Raw genomic sequence first — 15399 nt, 5'->3', positions numbered from 1 at the left:
GGGAAAGGCCTTGCTGAGTAGCCTCTTGAAATGAATGGGAAATGCTTTTTCACTTCCCAACTATGGCTGTGTTCTACCAAACACACACACACCTATGCACACAGCCATGTACACACAAAAAGGCTCCATTGGCCATAGGTGGCTGGACTACTTACTAGTCTGGCTGGACTACTTGGTAATGTACTTGACATTCTGAAATAATTGTCCTGCATATAGTCTTCAGAAAATCCCAAAAGGGAGTAGGAAAAAACAACTAAAATGATCAATTGCTTCTAAATGACTGTATCAATACCCCAGAGAGGCCTCTCAAGTAAAAGGTTCTCAATGTCACTCACAAAATAGCTTAGTAGCTTTTAAGATAGCATGGAAAGAAAAAACAATAGCTTAATTGCATCCCTTTGATATGTTTCTCATTGACAACATATAACGTCTCACAGTTTATCTCAAAAAACTAGACTAAATTGTACGTTTCCTGTCAGCTGGCAAGCAGGTCAGTGTTGCTGCAGTAACAGAGTAGCACTCGTGGAAGAATTACTGGCATGCATCTGCACAACCTCCAGCCTCAAGCTTCTTTTTCCAGGAGCTTGTTAAATATCTACTCTAAAACTTGACTGAATGTCAGCTTATCTTTTTCTCAGACAATTGCTCAGCTTGAAATACTGTACTGGGAAAATCACATTAGAAATTCTATACCTGCGGACTACACATGCTTCTGATCCTCCTAAATGTAAAATGCATTTTGTGGGCTTTTGTGGATAGAGAAATTGCATATACGGTAACTATAGCGACCAGACCATTACTCTGAGCATACTGGTGCCAGAAAGTACATCCTTTGAAAAAACATCATCTCCCAGCCATCATACTTACATGTCACCGCTTTAGGTTATGTAACTTTATCAGTTACAAATTAATAAATGGGATTTGAAAGACTTCACACATGACATGAAGCAGGCTTTAGGGAGTGACTATATTTTTTTCATTCTTCTCATGTAAACATGTATGTCAGCCTTCATCTGTTATTTTTAAAACAGCATTATAATGTTCCAGATGTTGTTAATAGTATGCAGATGCTGATGCCCACTTTGCCTTTCTTAATAGTTTTATGATAAATAATGAGACAACAATAAGCCCTTGTTTGAAAACACAAGACGAAAAATAGTCTTCTCTAAGAAAGTTCCCCTTTTTCTGAAGTTTTCAGTACTGAAAAGATAATTCATCACAGCAACAGAGCAAACCTCAACTCCTCCCTTATGACTGCTAAATGCATTATAAAACACTTCCTAAATTACTTGTAAAGGCAAGCCTACACATACGCATCAGCTCCAGCTCCCAAGAAGCCACCCGGCCGTATACCCACCGCTGGATCCTGCCCTACATCTTCTGGCTGAAACATTGCTGCGGAGACAGGGACTGCGCTGACTCTCGGAAAGCACTTGCAGCCCAGCTGGGACAGACGGTAGCAGCCACCACTGTCCCAGTAATCCTGTGGCAGCACTGACTGCGTCTGCAACTGTGAGACAGTCACGGCTGAAACACAACAGGAAAATCTCCCCTACAATTGCAGGAAAACCCGCTCCACCTAACCGCCTCCGCCAGGATCTGCGCTCCCAAACCCAGCCCTTCGCGCTGCACCCACAGCAAAATACCTCCCCTCCCTCCCAAGGGCCAGCCTCGGTGGGGTGAGAAGGCAGGAAGAAAGGGTTCCTCCCACAGAGCATCCCAGGGACCCACCGGACAGCTGCGGTGGGACAGCCCTGCCTTGCAGCCCAGGTGACAGCAAGCTCGGCCCTGGGGGACATTAACCCAGTGCTGGGTGAGTGCTGGCAGCACCCATGCCTGTATCAACAGGCTGACCCAGACTGGCCAAACCTGCCACATGCAAAAGGAACGTTTCCAAAATTGCTGTTCTCCAGAATGGCAGAAGTCTGCACAACAGACTCACGGTGAATAACCAGTTCGCTTCTTTTAATGTTTTCTCCAAATATTACTCAAGAACTTAACAACACAGAGTTCAGCAAGAGCTTGCCAAAAATGGGGACAGTCTGAAAGAGCATAGTGCCTGAGGGAAAGACTTCTTCCCACCAACACCATGGAGACCCCACTTTCTGAAATTCAGCAGATGAAACACAATATGATAGCAGTTGCTTAATTGTTTTTTGTTTTGTTTTGGTGCTTTTTAACTAAACTTGTGTGTAAGCAGTAAACTGCAACAGAAAACTACAAATGTTTCAGCAAAGTGCCCAGGAGGAATCCTGACTGAAGTCACACCAGACATTTGGTCTCCAACAAAGGTGTTAAAAATTCATGCAAAGTGGAAACAGCAGGAAAGAATTGTTTCCTCGTGTTCGGTTTTCATGTTGCCATGCCCTCTTTCATACAAGGGTAATACAACAATGTGAAATGAAACATACTTCAGACATTTGAGCATAAGGTTGCAAATCCACACTGTCTTTGGTCTTTGTTCTGTGGATGAGCCTGCACTTTGTTCTCATCAAAACAATAAACAACTGTTGTGACTATTTAGTTTCCTATTTGTTTCATTTCCTTGAAACAACAGACCAGAGCCCTCACAAATGCACACTCTTCATAAGGTTTTTAAAGGTTTCTGCTGGCAATGTCTGTTAGCTTGTGTGTGGAATGACAGCTTGTAACGGGTGAAACGAGCATGCAGAAAGCAAGACAGATGTGCGCAGGGACTGCAATTTTTGGAACTCTTTTCCATGCCATAGATAATCTATAGTCAAGTCATAAGCAGCCCAGCAGGGGCCATAGCACAAGTCCTAGCCGGAAGGATTTTACATTCCTCAGCCCATACCCTGTCCTTGATCTTTCATTAAACAGCATCATGCTGTTTCTTTGGGCTGTCCCTCCAGCCATGCCAGCTCGCACTCATTCAGACACATTTGGGATCAGCCTGTCCAAAGACCAGTATTATGAGCAGGTGCTGCCCTGCTGCTCTGTTGGTCCACATTATAGTTAGCCTGAGTTTTTATGCCCGTTGCTTGCAAACAGCCACAGCTTGAAACAGTTTCAATAAACAAACAGTTTAACTTTAAATCTCCTTAATCAATCACAAAAGTGATTCAAAACAATTTCAATAATCTTAATTTTACTGGTGTACCTGCCTTGATTTTTGCATGTGTGCTGCTTTGGTTTGAGGGTAATATTGCACATGTTTTAACAGACAACACTGGAAGAAGTTTTCAAAACTTATCTTATGTCTATACAATGGTATGTCTGTGAAGGCTTCAGTGCGATTTTCACTGCACATATACAAGCATGCACATCTATGCAAGTAAATAATTCTGGGTTCAAACCACTCCACCAGCAGCACTGAAAACCTTCTCCTTGTAGCACTGGCTATGCTAGCTTGTTCCCATTACCATTCAAGAACCTTAGCTTAAGATAAAGAATGCATCTGACAAATAATCACATCCTCTACCATGATAATCTGCCTTCTTCCACTTTCTGAATTTACGTGTCAAGTATAAAATAGATGACTTCTAGCCTTCCTCCTCTGCAATACCCATTGAAATTCATAAAAGCCCCACTAGACAAGTCTTTGGACTGGGAGTTAGATTCTCATGTAGCGGAAGAACTGAGATATACAACTGAATATGATCAAATTATCACAGTTTAACAAGATACCATCTTCAGAGCTCAGAGCCAGCACAGCTGTGCATTTGCATACTTGTGGTACCCAGTAAGAGCTTTGGTGAATCTTACTAAGAAAACACAAGATGTGTCGACCACCAATGGCCCTTTTCCATTGAAAGTTATCACCTTCATCACAGAATCGGCAGATTCTATGCTGAACCACAGCTTATGAGTTTCTTTGCAAGGTACAAACTAAAAAATGACTGCTTAAGGTGTATACGGTTGCAGTAAGTTACAGAATGGGAAAGAAATGGATAGCTGGTGACAGTAATATCTTAAATATGTCCAAAAGATTCACTAGATTTCAACTGGCAATGTCCCTAGGTCAATCGGGTTGTGAAGAAATTCAGCCTAAGACTCTGAGCTAATGCATTACTAGTGAGGTAAGTCAATATATCAAAATTTAACATAGCTTAAGGCTCAGATACTTAATGAATAAGCCTCTGTTGGAGCACTGTAAAATTATTATTTCCTCATTTGTGAGCTCTGAATTATGTATTTCTAATGATAGACTCTCCAGAATGTATCTATTTGCTGCACAGCCTTCTGTTTCTGCAGAATTCAGGATCAGCTCTGCACAGGAAAAATTTGGCCAGTGCAATCCTGTTGTTTAAGGGAGTGCCAAATAGTGTGCTTCATATTGTGCACACCTCATAGCTGTGCCGTGTAGCAACCCAGTATCATTCTGGTTACAATGCTTCTTGCAATCAAGAAACAGAGTGCCTTAGGAACTGGAACAGATCACCAATAGGACAGAAATAAGCAGATGCCCAATGAGCTTACAACAAATCCTATTTCCACAAAACATGCAAAGCCCTAGTAAAAAGGTAATACCAGGACGGACTGGGAGAAGCATCTTGGAAGGGGCACAAAACCGTACCCCAGTGTCACTACTGGAATTCACTGACATACAAGCGCCCAGTACAGCTTTTTGTTGGGCTTAGTTATCTGACTGTCAGGTCAGGCATAAATACCTTGGTGAAAACAGCTGGACTTGAAAATTGGTCCAGGTGGTTTTAAGAAAGCTAGAAAGTAAGATTTACACTTGTTGGTTTGGAAATCCTAATACACAGTTTCCAAAACCTTGTTTTTACTGCTTTGCCATCTGCCTACAAAAAAGAATTCTCTATGCTACTCATTCCATGTGCAGAACAGAAATACAATTTTTGTTTTAAAGCTCATTACTTGTGGAATTTTATTTTATCATATTTTGATGGACAGGGGACCTACATTTTTAGATTGATAGGCGCTGCTGCCAGGCATATATTCCAAACAATCAGTCTGCTGTCTATGGAAAGCAGATGCCATAATGTAGTGTAATGAGAACATAGTGAAGCTGTAATATTAACAATTAGAACAAATATGCAAGGATGTCTGCAGTTTGTAACTTTCTCACAGGCAAGAACACCTTTATAAATTATTTATAGAATAAATGACTTATTCTATACAGCTAATAGGATTTTACAATAAAGAAAAATAACAGTGGACTGATTAAAAATAGTGTCTCTGCATTCTTTCTTCTCTTGCCATACTGTCAGTCACCACAGAGGGGCTGATCCAAAAGGCATTTGTGACATGAACAGGGCCAGAGTTAGCACAGGCTCATCATTGTTCTGAACAGCAGGTCAGGGATGCAGGGCTCTCCTGTTCTGGGCCAGCACCTTCAGTACATTACTGATTACTCACATCCTCTGCCCACCCCAAATAAAAGAAGTGGAGAAAGTATAGATGCTCCAGTCTTTCAGTCAGTGTCTGCACCTTGTGATTCTCTTTGCAAATCAAGGACAAAGAAGAAAAAGGCAGTCCAGCTTTTTGAAAAAACTTGGGAAAGTCATGTCAGCAAGAGCAACTCGTGTTACACAGTATGAACAGCTTCTTAATATGAAACTGTTTCATATGAGTGCTGAGTACCAATTCTCCTTCAAATGGTTCTTTCATATGAATTGCCCTTCGAGTTATAAAACATCTCTGTTGCTTCATTGATGGAAGTCTTAAGACAACGATGGGTGAGAGTGCCAGTATGTCGTTCTTGCCTCTAATGCTTCATCTGCTTTTTACAATGGTATTTAATATCATTTGAATTTGGCCTAATAAGCCACACTATAAATGACACACATTTAATGCTCTCTGCAGAAAGGCACGCTGTAATTTCAACAGCAGTATGTGATCCCGAAACATTTTATGCCTTGCTGGAGGAGCAAAGTGTAGTACTTGATTCATATCAGATGAATAGATTATGAATTGCACCATCAAATACCAGATTTCCCTTATTCAAACAAAATAGTGTCTTTCTAAACTTCTGAGGAAGCCACAAACAAAAAAATCCCCTTCCTTACAATATACAGCAGCTACTTGCAATCTTGGGGGGTGGGCGAGGCAGGGAGAGGGATAAATAAAAGCTAGTGCCATTCCATTTCACTGCTACACAGGACTTGCTTTTAACAATTCCCTGTGATCAATGAAGCCATTTGTTCAGTGTTGCATTTTAGGTTTTCAATAGAGAAAGAGAACATTAATTACTCTGTTCCCAATTGTTAGATTAACGATACAGCACTGAATTCTAATCTGTCCCCTTGAAGGACATTGAGGGAAGGATCAGGGCAGGAGTATGAAAACATCAGTAGGACCAAATTATTAAAATAAGGTGTGAAGAATACCATTTGTGCAAGTAAATGCTTAAAAACCCGGGGGGGGGGGGGGGGGGGGGGAGACAAAAACTACCCCAGCCAAATTCACAGGACATTGTTCCTTTTTATGTCTTCTCCTATAGCATAGCCTAAAGAATTGTTTAACCATTCAAACTTAACACATGGAAAAGCTTTTGTACTGAAAAGATAAGAAAATTGTTTTCTTTTGCTTTGTTGTAAACTGCTTTTTAGTGATATGATGCCAAAACAAACTTGATCTGAAACTTACTAAACTTGAAGCCTGAAGTTTCTAAATACATCTGAAGTCAAAGTCTCTGCTACAATATTTGGAAAAGCAATTATTCCTAAATGGTGCAGAGGACAATGACATGTCAAATCTCAGAAGCCTTGAAACTTCAGGTAGTTTAGAGATCAGTCTTGGATTTGAGGCTGCTGTCTGTATCTAAATTCCCTGGTGCTTTATACTAAAAAAAAAATAAAATACTTTTTTAGCATAACAGGCAGAGTAGTCTCTTCAGTGGAGGTGCTTTACAAAGAGGATGTCTGATTATGCTTTACCTCTACATGATCTGATTCAGAAAACTGGGATGTGAATATCATGTTAATAAACGTGATAAATGCTGCCTGAATCTGTTTAAGTTTTTATAGAGTGTCCGGAATGAACTGTATTAGGCAACCAATTTACGTGTATATTCCTCAGCACTGAAACATAACCCTTAGTCTCACAGGAAGATTATGTGGTATTTATGAGTAGTATTATGTATCTACACTTCCAGTAACTAAAAGTGTGGTTTAGCCTCATACCGAGCTCTCAGTTTTGCTGAAGGCAACAGTGATGCTTTAGTGCTAAAAATTAAAAGATGAGTTTCCCAAAGAGCTCTGCAAGTACAAGCTCAATGCTCCATAAGGAACAATTAGTATTTCCAAGTCCAAGTGTCTTAGTAAGTAACAAATTGTCTTTATCCTTTGCTTTTAAACAACATCCATGCTGAAAACGATGCAAGTTTTGAGTCACAGAAAGAACCAGAATTAGGTCAAGGTTTCTTTTAAAAGTTACATTTCACTCAAAATTCCTGAAAAATTGAAGAAAAGTATAAAGACTGATAGATATGGAGCATCCTCATTAAACTTGATATTAAGACATAATGTGCTCTCTTTAGCGACTCAGACACTATATGTTCACAGGCAAGTCCAACTACACTTCTTTTTGCCATACATACTTCCTACAGGTTATGCTTTGTCCTACAGAAATTACTGTATTCCCAAGCAACTACATAATAACTGGAAAGGACATAGCTGGCTCTATTACCGAACTATTACTTTTATTACAAACTTAGGACTGTGTACTGGAATCTTTTATTTGCACTTTAATAAAATGTTGTTTCAAATGACTCACACAATTCTGTGATAAATTTCTGTCTTTCTCTCGTTCTCATGTACTTATGTGAATTGAAGCTGAAACTTCAGTTCTCTTTCCAACTAAAGCCATAGTTCAACAGATTCTTATAAAGGGAGTGTCTTCTTACTGCAGGCAGTAGTGGCAATTGCTCTGCAGACACTAAGAAAACGTCAGACACATGAATTTCCTGGGAATGCTAAATAAAGTTAAGTACATAGGCAAATACTTAGAGGATTAGAGCCAAAGCAAGTGTGTGCTAATGAAATGATCCTTAGTCCTAGGGTATAGCTATCGTATTCCAGGGCTACTCCTATATTCATTTTACCAGTGTATTTTAAAATGAATGAGGGGGACTATTAGCAAATTGAAATTAATAGCCTTGAAATACATTAGTAAAAGAAAGCTGCGACTTTTAATAAAGAACATTAACTCTTGCAAAACAAAGCATCAGGGAACAGAAATCCTTACTTAACAGCATAGGGCCTGTTGAGTGACTTACGTGCATTCTACATTTGTGAAACACAGCAGGATCGAGACCCTCAATGTGTATGGAAACATACACACCCTTATGTAACTCTCCTAAGAGTTTATGAAGTGAAGAGATATAATTATTTACAAATGCAAGTGTGCAAAAGAGGAGGATTATGGATATTCAACGTTTGTGGTGGAAAGCAATTTGCTTAAAACATAGAAATTATATACTTAGTCTGCAGTTAGTTCAAAGACTGGTTCATGTAACCTCACATAAGATTAATTTAAACACAGACCTCCAGAGACTGCTAAAGAAAACATCTCCACAAAGGCTGGCCTTGCTGATTATGCTTGATTTATGCTTTTCTGATTCTCCAAAGAAGTATAAATCACTGTAACACATTACATATTATTTTTCATTTGCAGTAATGACCTGTTCATCTGATTTTTCCTCCATTCAAAAACAAAAAAAGAGAGAATTCATAAACCAATATGGGTTGCAAAGAACTTTCTTTCAAAGTTCAAGTTTTAATTAATGAGGTCATAATAGCTAGGAGCACTTGTTAAACATATAGCTCTAATTAATCCTATCAATCACTCTCCCTCTTTAAGTACTCATGAGTTGCAAGAAATTAAATGAGCAGCAATCTTGGGTAACAGAGCAACCATTTTTTTTTTTTGATTTATTATTAAATCTCTATCTGATAACTTTCCTCTTGTGTCATACTCTTTGTTCTCTTGTCAGTGAGACACTTCTTCAGAGTGGTGCACCTGCATCTAGACAGCAAAAGCACAGCTCATTGCCAAATTACAGATGAAGGACTCATGCAAGTATTTTCTCCCATCAGCCTGAAGGAAGAGCCTGTCACTGAAGCTGTAGGCTCTCCAGGGCTTCTTGCAGTTCTCGGTTTCACTCTCACTGTAGTCTGTGTAAAGCAGCTTCCCCCCAAAAGTAATGCTGACCAAGAGACATGGAAAGAAATACAATACAGTTTACTTTTTGCTTTTCTTCAAAAGAATCTCCTGCTACTGTAACCTATCATAAATTACAACTAAAAGCACACCTCCCAGCTCAAAAGCGGTGGGAAACAGTGCATTTATTCTCAAGCAAGAGAAAAGGAAAAAGCTTAAATAACAAAGTTTAGCAGGTAAACCTAAGAACAAAGGCTCCAGTAGTGACTCAAGAAAAAAGTCAGCTGATTATTTAAGCAGTAACAATATCTTTAGGGAGGAATTGTTATGAAACTTCCAGATCTAGGCCATGAAATTTTCCAGCCTGAAAGGAATGTCCTTTAACTGGTAGGTGTATTAAACCTCAAGTTTCTGTCAATGAAGAAGCTATCACACAGTCAAATATGTTCCAAAATCTAAAGATCATACAGGACTGATATTAACATGCCACAGAGACCAGCTGAGAATAATACATATTGCAGCTATTAATTTTAATCTACATGAATCTCAGATTTTCAATACAGACATATGTATATATTTTTTTAGGAAACATTAACCAAACGTTCCTCTTCACCATTGCTGTGGAAAGGCTATATCCCATAGAAGATGTGTGAATTAAGAGAAAACTGAGGAAAAAACCATTTACAGACTGAACCTCTGCCAGGAATGCCCACTCGACTGCTGGCAACAGGCAGCTGGACAGCCATCCGTGTGCCCATCTCCCATCAGTTATTCCTCTGAGAACCCTTATATGCTTAGGGTCTTCATAACATTCCATGCAATGAGATCCACTGTTAATTTTAAGCTTTGGACCTGCTGATCAATAATTGCATAAAAAAAGCAGTTGTAATGCCTAGTACTGCTTTACATAGTGAAGCTGTATGGCACTTTAATATTAATTGCAAATTTAATTTTCCATTGCAGGCAACATTTATTTGCCACAGCTCTCACTAATTACTCTACTTGGCTCTCTTTAAATCAAATGGATAAAGCAGAAGCCCCTTGAAAAAGTGAAGTTACTGGGCTGCAATAGGTTGGGTTATTCTTTAGCCACATTTGTTGACTTAGCTCAGTTTTCAGTTGCCAATAGAGACAGCTGCTATGCTCTGCAATTTTCCTCTCCACTTGTCAGTCCTGTATGTATTATCAGCTCAGGAATGCAATAACTTCTCTTTTCTTCTCTTTTTCTTTCCTACCTTCTCCATCTAATTAATGCCAACCAGAATAAACGTGTCTTTGTGAACTAGTCAGACATAGTAATGGCTGCTCCAGGTGGTAGTTCGTGCCCATCCATATTTCATCAAGCAACCAAACAGGTTCAACAACAATCCGACATCCAAGCATGACTTGGAAAAAAGAAAAAAAAGACACAAAAGACAGGCCAAACAACCCACCTTTGGATTGCTCTGCACTAACTTCTATGAATCTGTTGTAAATTTAAGATCATGATGATTTTTGTGCAACAGAGAGAAAAATTCAGTTTCTTCTGTAACAAACAAGAAGAATCTACCCAAAAGCTTGAATGAGGGCCACAGTGCATTTATTAATCAGGAGCCAGCCTACAGGAACTTCTTTCCTGGGAAACCAATCTTGCTGGCAGCTAACTGCCCCTGACAGGGGACTCACTGTATCAGGTTAAAATCACAGACTCATAAGGTGGACATAAGGAAGTAAATGTCACATTTTCTCACCACCTTTGTTTTCTGCTGGATCAACCTATTACTGTCTTCTGCTTGCATTCGTCCTAGCCGAGAAAATTCCCTAGCAGAACATAAACATTCTTCATCTCCTTTCCAGCCACAAGAAAGGAAGAGGTATTGTATTACCTGAGGTGCTGGAGAAAAGAAGTAGCTAAAGTATCCCAGAAAGAACACTTTGCTGCTACTGGAAGTTAGAGTAAATATAGTTGTTATATCCTGTGAGACTGACATGTCAAGGGCTCTACTCCTGCACCCTGTTTTGCAGTGTTTTCTACTCCTTCCAGGTTCCTCATCAGCACAGACATCCACACCCACAATAGTGACTGAGCCATCATCTGCCATGGAGACACACCTGGAATATAAAACAATGCTTGGATTCGTTCATTCCATTAGATTTCTTGCAGCTTCTTTTCCCATCTTCAGTTAGGAAAAGACAACTTCAATTGTCTCTAGTGAAACAGACAGGATGAGCTGGATAGCGTGGGGCTGATGGTATTGTCAAGAAACTGGTCAGAGAAAGGGCAAATGAAGCAAGAGGGCAGGGCAGGTGATACATGTTGCTTTCCAGGTTTCCTGTGTCAAAGGACTGACAGGTAAGTTCCTCTAGACATGACTGAAGAGCAAACCTTTAATTTTATCGACTGAAAAGCTAGACAAAATTTTAACCAGCTGTTTAGGTTCTGTATAGAAAATAGAGTGAAACAGGCACCCCAGGACAGGACAAATCTTCCTCTGGCTATAGATGTCCAAAACAGATAGCATGAGTGTCCCTCTATAGGTAACCATCTCTTCCACCGTTAACTTAGAGAAAGCCAGTACAGCCAGGATGTTCTGGGTTCCTGACCTTCAGACGGCTAAACCAGTCTTCTCTGGGAGAGAGGGGAGCGTCCAGCTGCAGTGAACAGGCAGCTGATAACCCAGTTTATATCACTTCCTTCAAAGCTTGCTCAGGTTTCCGGATTGCCGTGGGGAATAGATGACCCAGTGGTGCTTCACAACTTTCACAAAGGCTGGACCTACTTAAGCCAAGGAGAAATGGGCAGAGCTTGTTCCACTGCATGTTTCCCCTTTCCACTAACTTTGCAAATGAACCGGAAGACTTCCAGGTGCAGTAGTGAGGGGAGATTCCAACTTCATGACATAAAAACACTCACACAAGCCAGGCCAAGAAATTAAGATCATATTCAGTAGCTTACTTGAGCCCAATTTTGAACAGTATCTAAAATACTGATTAAAGCTAATGGCAGCTCTCATTTCCAGCTCGTAAGAACCAAGCCTTGAAAAACCTCTCTTAGAAGCGCTTCTACATTTTTGCTTGTCTTGCAACTCAATCAGCAACACGGCATATGTGAAAGGGCTATCTATGGACACCTCATCTGTTAAAATACTCCTATTATGATATTTGCTGGTCTGCTTTCCTTCCCTAAACTATGGACACCTCTAGAAAATAAGGACTAGTTTAAATCCCTGGCAAGAAGCATGGCAGTTCTCCTGTCCAAAAGATATAAGCAAGATACAAAAGATGAAGTGGTAACAGCAGAGCCTGGCAGAGCTTTCAGCTCATCTTTGAGGTGCTTGTCATTCAGCCATGAAACAACAAGGTTCCTAAAGCAGGGAGAAGACCAGATTCTGATGCGTTATTCTGAGAAACACTCTGTGTTAGACCCCAATTTTGCCATCCTAAATGTGTAGAATACCCTGCAGCTGTTCTGCAGCCCATTTCTCAGGCAGTAATACCAAATGAAAAATCAATAAAAAAAGAAAGAAAAAAAGAAGTTAATATGGGGGAAATATAACTGATAGGACTCATTTTTCCTATCTGTATTCCTCAATTTAACTATATACTGTATTCTGAATGATCTTCTTTCTTGTCAACTTAGGTCTTCCACTTGACAAGATATTTTTCCTCCTTTCTTTCAGAGGAAATGAATCTAAAAACCAGAGGAAAGTAACATATGGCATGGTGCTTTGTCTGTGAAAAATATATGGTCTTCAAGGACTCCATGCATTTCAGCTAACCTGAAGTAAATCTAATGGACTAAAACCGTAAGCAATATGTTTTAGATCATAGAATTGTTTAGGTTGGAAAAGACCTTTGAGATCATCAAGTTCAACTGTTAACCTAAAGTCCACCACTAAACCATGTCCCTAAGTGCTACATTTACATGTTTTTTAAACATCTCCAGGGATGGTGACTCCACCACTTCCCTGGGCAGCCTGTTCCAATGCTTGACCACCCTTTCAGTGAAGGAATTTTTCCTAATATCCAATCTAAACCTCCTCTGGCATAACTTGAAGCTGTTTCATCTTGCCCTATCGCTTGTTAATTGGGAGAAGAGACCTACCCCCACCTGCCTACAACCTCCTTCAAAGTAGCTGTAGAGCTATAAGGTTTCCCCTGAGCCTCCTTTTCTCCAGGCTAAACAACCTCAGTTCCCTCAGCTGCTCCTCAGAAGACTTGTGCTCTAGACCCTTCACGAGCTTCACTACCCTTCTCTGGACATGCTCCAGCACTTTTACGTCCCTCTTGCAGTGAGGGGCCAACACTGGACACAGTATTTGAAGTGTGACCTCAGCAGCGCTGAGTACAGGAGGATGATCAGTTCCCTACTCCTGCTGGCCACACTGTTTCTGGTACAAGCCAGGATGCTGTTGGCCTTCTTGGCCACCTAGGCACACTGCTGGCTCATGTTCAGCTGGCTCTTGACGAGCACCGCAGGTACCATCATCTTTCCAGCCACTCTTCCCCAAGCCCATAGTGTTGTGTGGGGTTGTTGTGACCCAAGTGCAGGACCCAGCACTGAGCCTTGTTGAACCTCATACAATTGGCCTCAGCCCATCGGTCCAGCCTGTGCAGATCCCTCTGCAGAGCCTGCCTGCCCTCAAGCAGATCAGCACTCCTGCTCAACCTGGTGTCACCTGCAAATTTACTGAGGTGCACTCAATCCCCTCATCCAGATCATTGATGAAGATATTAAAAAGAACTGGCCCCTGTACTGAGCCCTGGGGAACACCACTTGTGATCAGCTGCCAGCTGGATGTAACGCCATTCACCACCACTCTTCGGGCTCAGCCATCCAGCCAGTTTTTTACCCAGCGAAGAGTACACCCATCCAAGCCATGAGCAGTGTTTCCAGGAAAATACTGTGGGAGATGGTGTCAAAGGCTTTACTGAAGTCTAGGTAGACAATATCCACAGCTTTTCTCTCATCCACTAATCCAGTCACCCTTGTCATAGAAAAAGATCAGGTTAGTCAAGTAGTTTCTGCCTTTCATAAATCCATGCTGACTGGGTCTGATCTCCCAGTTGTCCTGTACGTGCCGTGTGATAGCACACAAGATGATCTGCTCCATTACCTTCCCTGGCATTGAGGTCAGACTGACATTACCCTCTCCATTGAAGGAGCTGAGCGTACTAGCCACTTAATGAGAAATTCTCTGGAAAAGATCAGAAACGAACACGTTTCCCTCCCATTAGCATGGATCAGATGTGCAAGAAAGCCTGAGAGATGAAGTATTTTAGCAGACATGCATGAATTCAAAAGGCAGCAGCACAGCCATCACTTCCTTAAATGTTTAATGCTGAAAGAAGATTTAATGCCATCCTCAACAAATCTTCATTTATTTTAGTTAACCAGAAAACAAATGTATTTTCTCCACATTGTTTTTAAAGTCATTTGGTAGCAATTGGTTAAAAAAAATAAACAAAGTACAAAATAAACAAGCAAGCAATAGAGATATTATCGACATGTCATAATTAACACCAGGGGAGATGGAGGAAGGTATTTTTTTCTCCATATTACAGACATATTCTGTCACCAATGCAAAGCTCCTTTGACACAAGAAACCTGCTTTAAAACCAGCAGACACTGCATATGGGAAGACAGATTAAAAAGTCCATGAAGTGGTTCACCAGGAGCCTTGCTATCACTAGTAAGGTTATTATTCAGGATAAACCCTGCCTCATTTACAAGCTACCTTCCCCTCAGTGCTGACTCTTAATTTCACAATCTTGTTTTCTCTTTAGAGTAGTGATAGTAGGGTAGCTCTCTCGTGAGGAACTCGAAATAATGATTATGTGACTGGCTCCGTCTGCTGAAGGAAGCTTTGTTCTCTCTCTTTTCTCCCTCTTGGGGACAGCCAAGTTTTCCCCTCTCTTCCCCTCCATCTTTTTGAAATACAGCAGCTCAAACATCAGCCATACATACATAAATCCTTCTCTTCATTCCCTTAACTACACCCCCACAGCCCAGCACATCAACATCCAGAACTAATTCCCTGGATGAGTGATTTTTAATCACTATCTTGACTGGCAGCCCAGGGATTAAGCTATGGTCAATTCAAGAAGTAGCTTTTAACACACACTAGCCCTCAAGTGTTAAACTCTATATTTCTTTCTTCTGTTATGTCTAGAATGTATCTTACAAAAACCTTTACTGATGGTTGCAATGCACAGCTTTTCACCCACACTTGTTTACAAAAATGGAATTAATGGTCACAGTGTTTTCAAAAAACTACAGTAGATCTTTCTTTTCAGAATTTAATCATGCAGAATGAGAAACACTCTTTTTAT

General features: G+C 40.5%; 1 protein-coding gene across 2 annotated transcripts in view; it reads right to left on the bottom strand.

The window, feature by feature from the left end:
* MID1 (midline 1) overlaps positions 1-15399 on the bottom strand; it is a 166616-nt gene that overhangs the window by 128420 nt on the left and 22797 nt on the right. Inside the window, exon 1 of one of the 2 annotated variants that reach the window (XM_027798655.2) lies at positions 1358-1480. The exons of the other annotated variant lie outside the window; for it this stretch is intronic. The gene's annotated coding sequence lies outside the window, so the exon portion shown is untranslated. Of the gene's footprint in view, positions 1-1357; positions 1481-15399 lie in introns of those variants that run through there. 2 annotated transcript variants of the gene reach the window in all.

Source organism: Falco cherrug, chromosome 2 (genome assembly GCF_023634085.1).
Source record: "Falco cherrug isolate bFalChe1 chromosome 2, bFalChe1.pri, whole genome shotgun sequence".
Classification (NCBI taxonomy): Eukaryota; Metazoa; Chordata; class Aves; order Falconiformes; family Falconidae; genus Falco; species Falco cherrug.
This window is presented reverse-complemented; position numbering and strand designations above follow the sequence as displayed.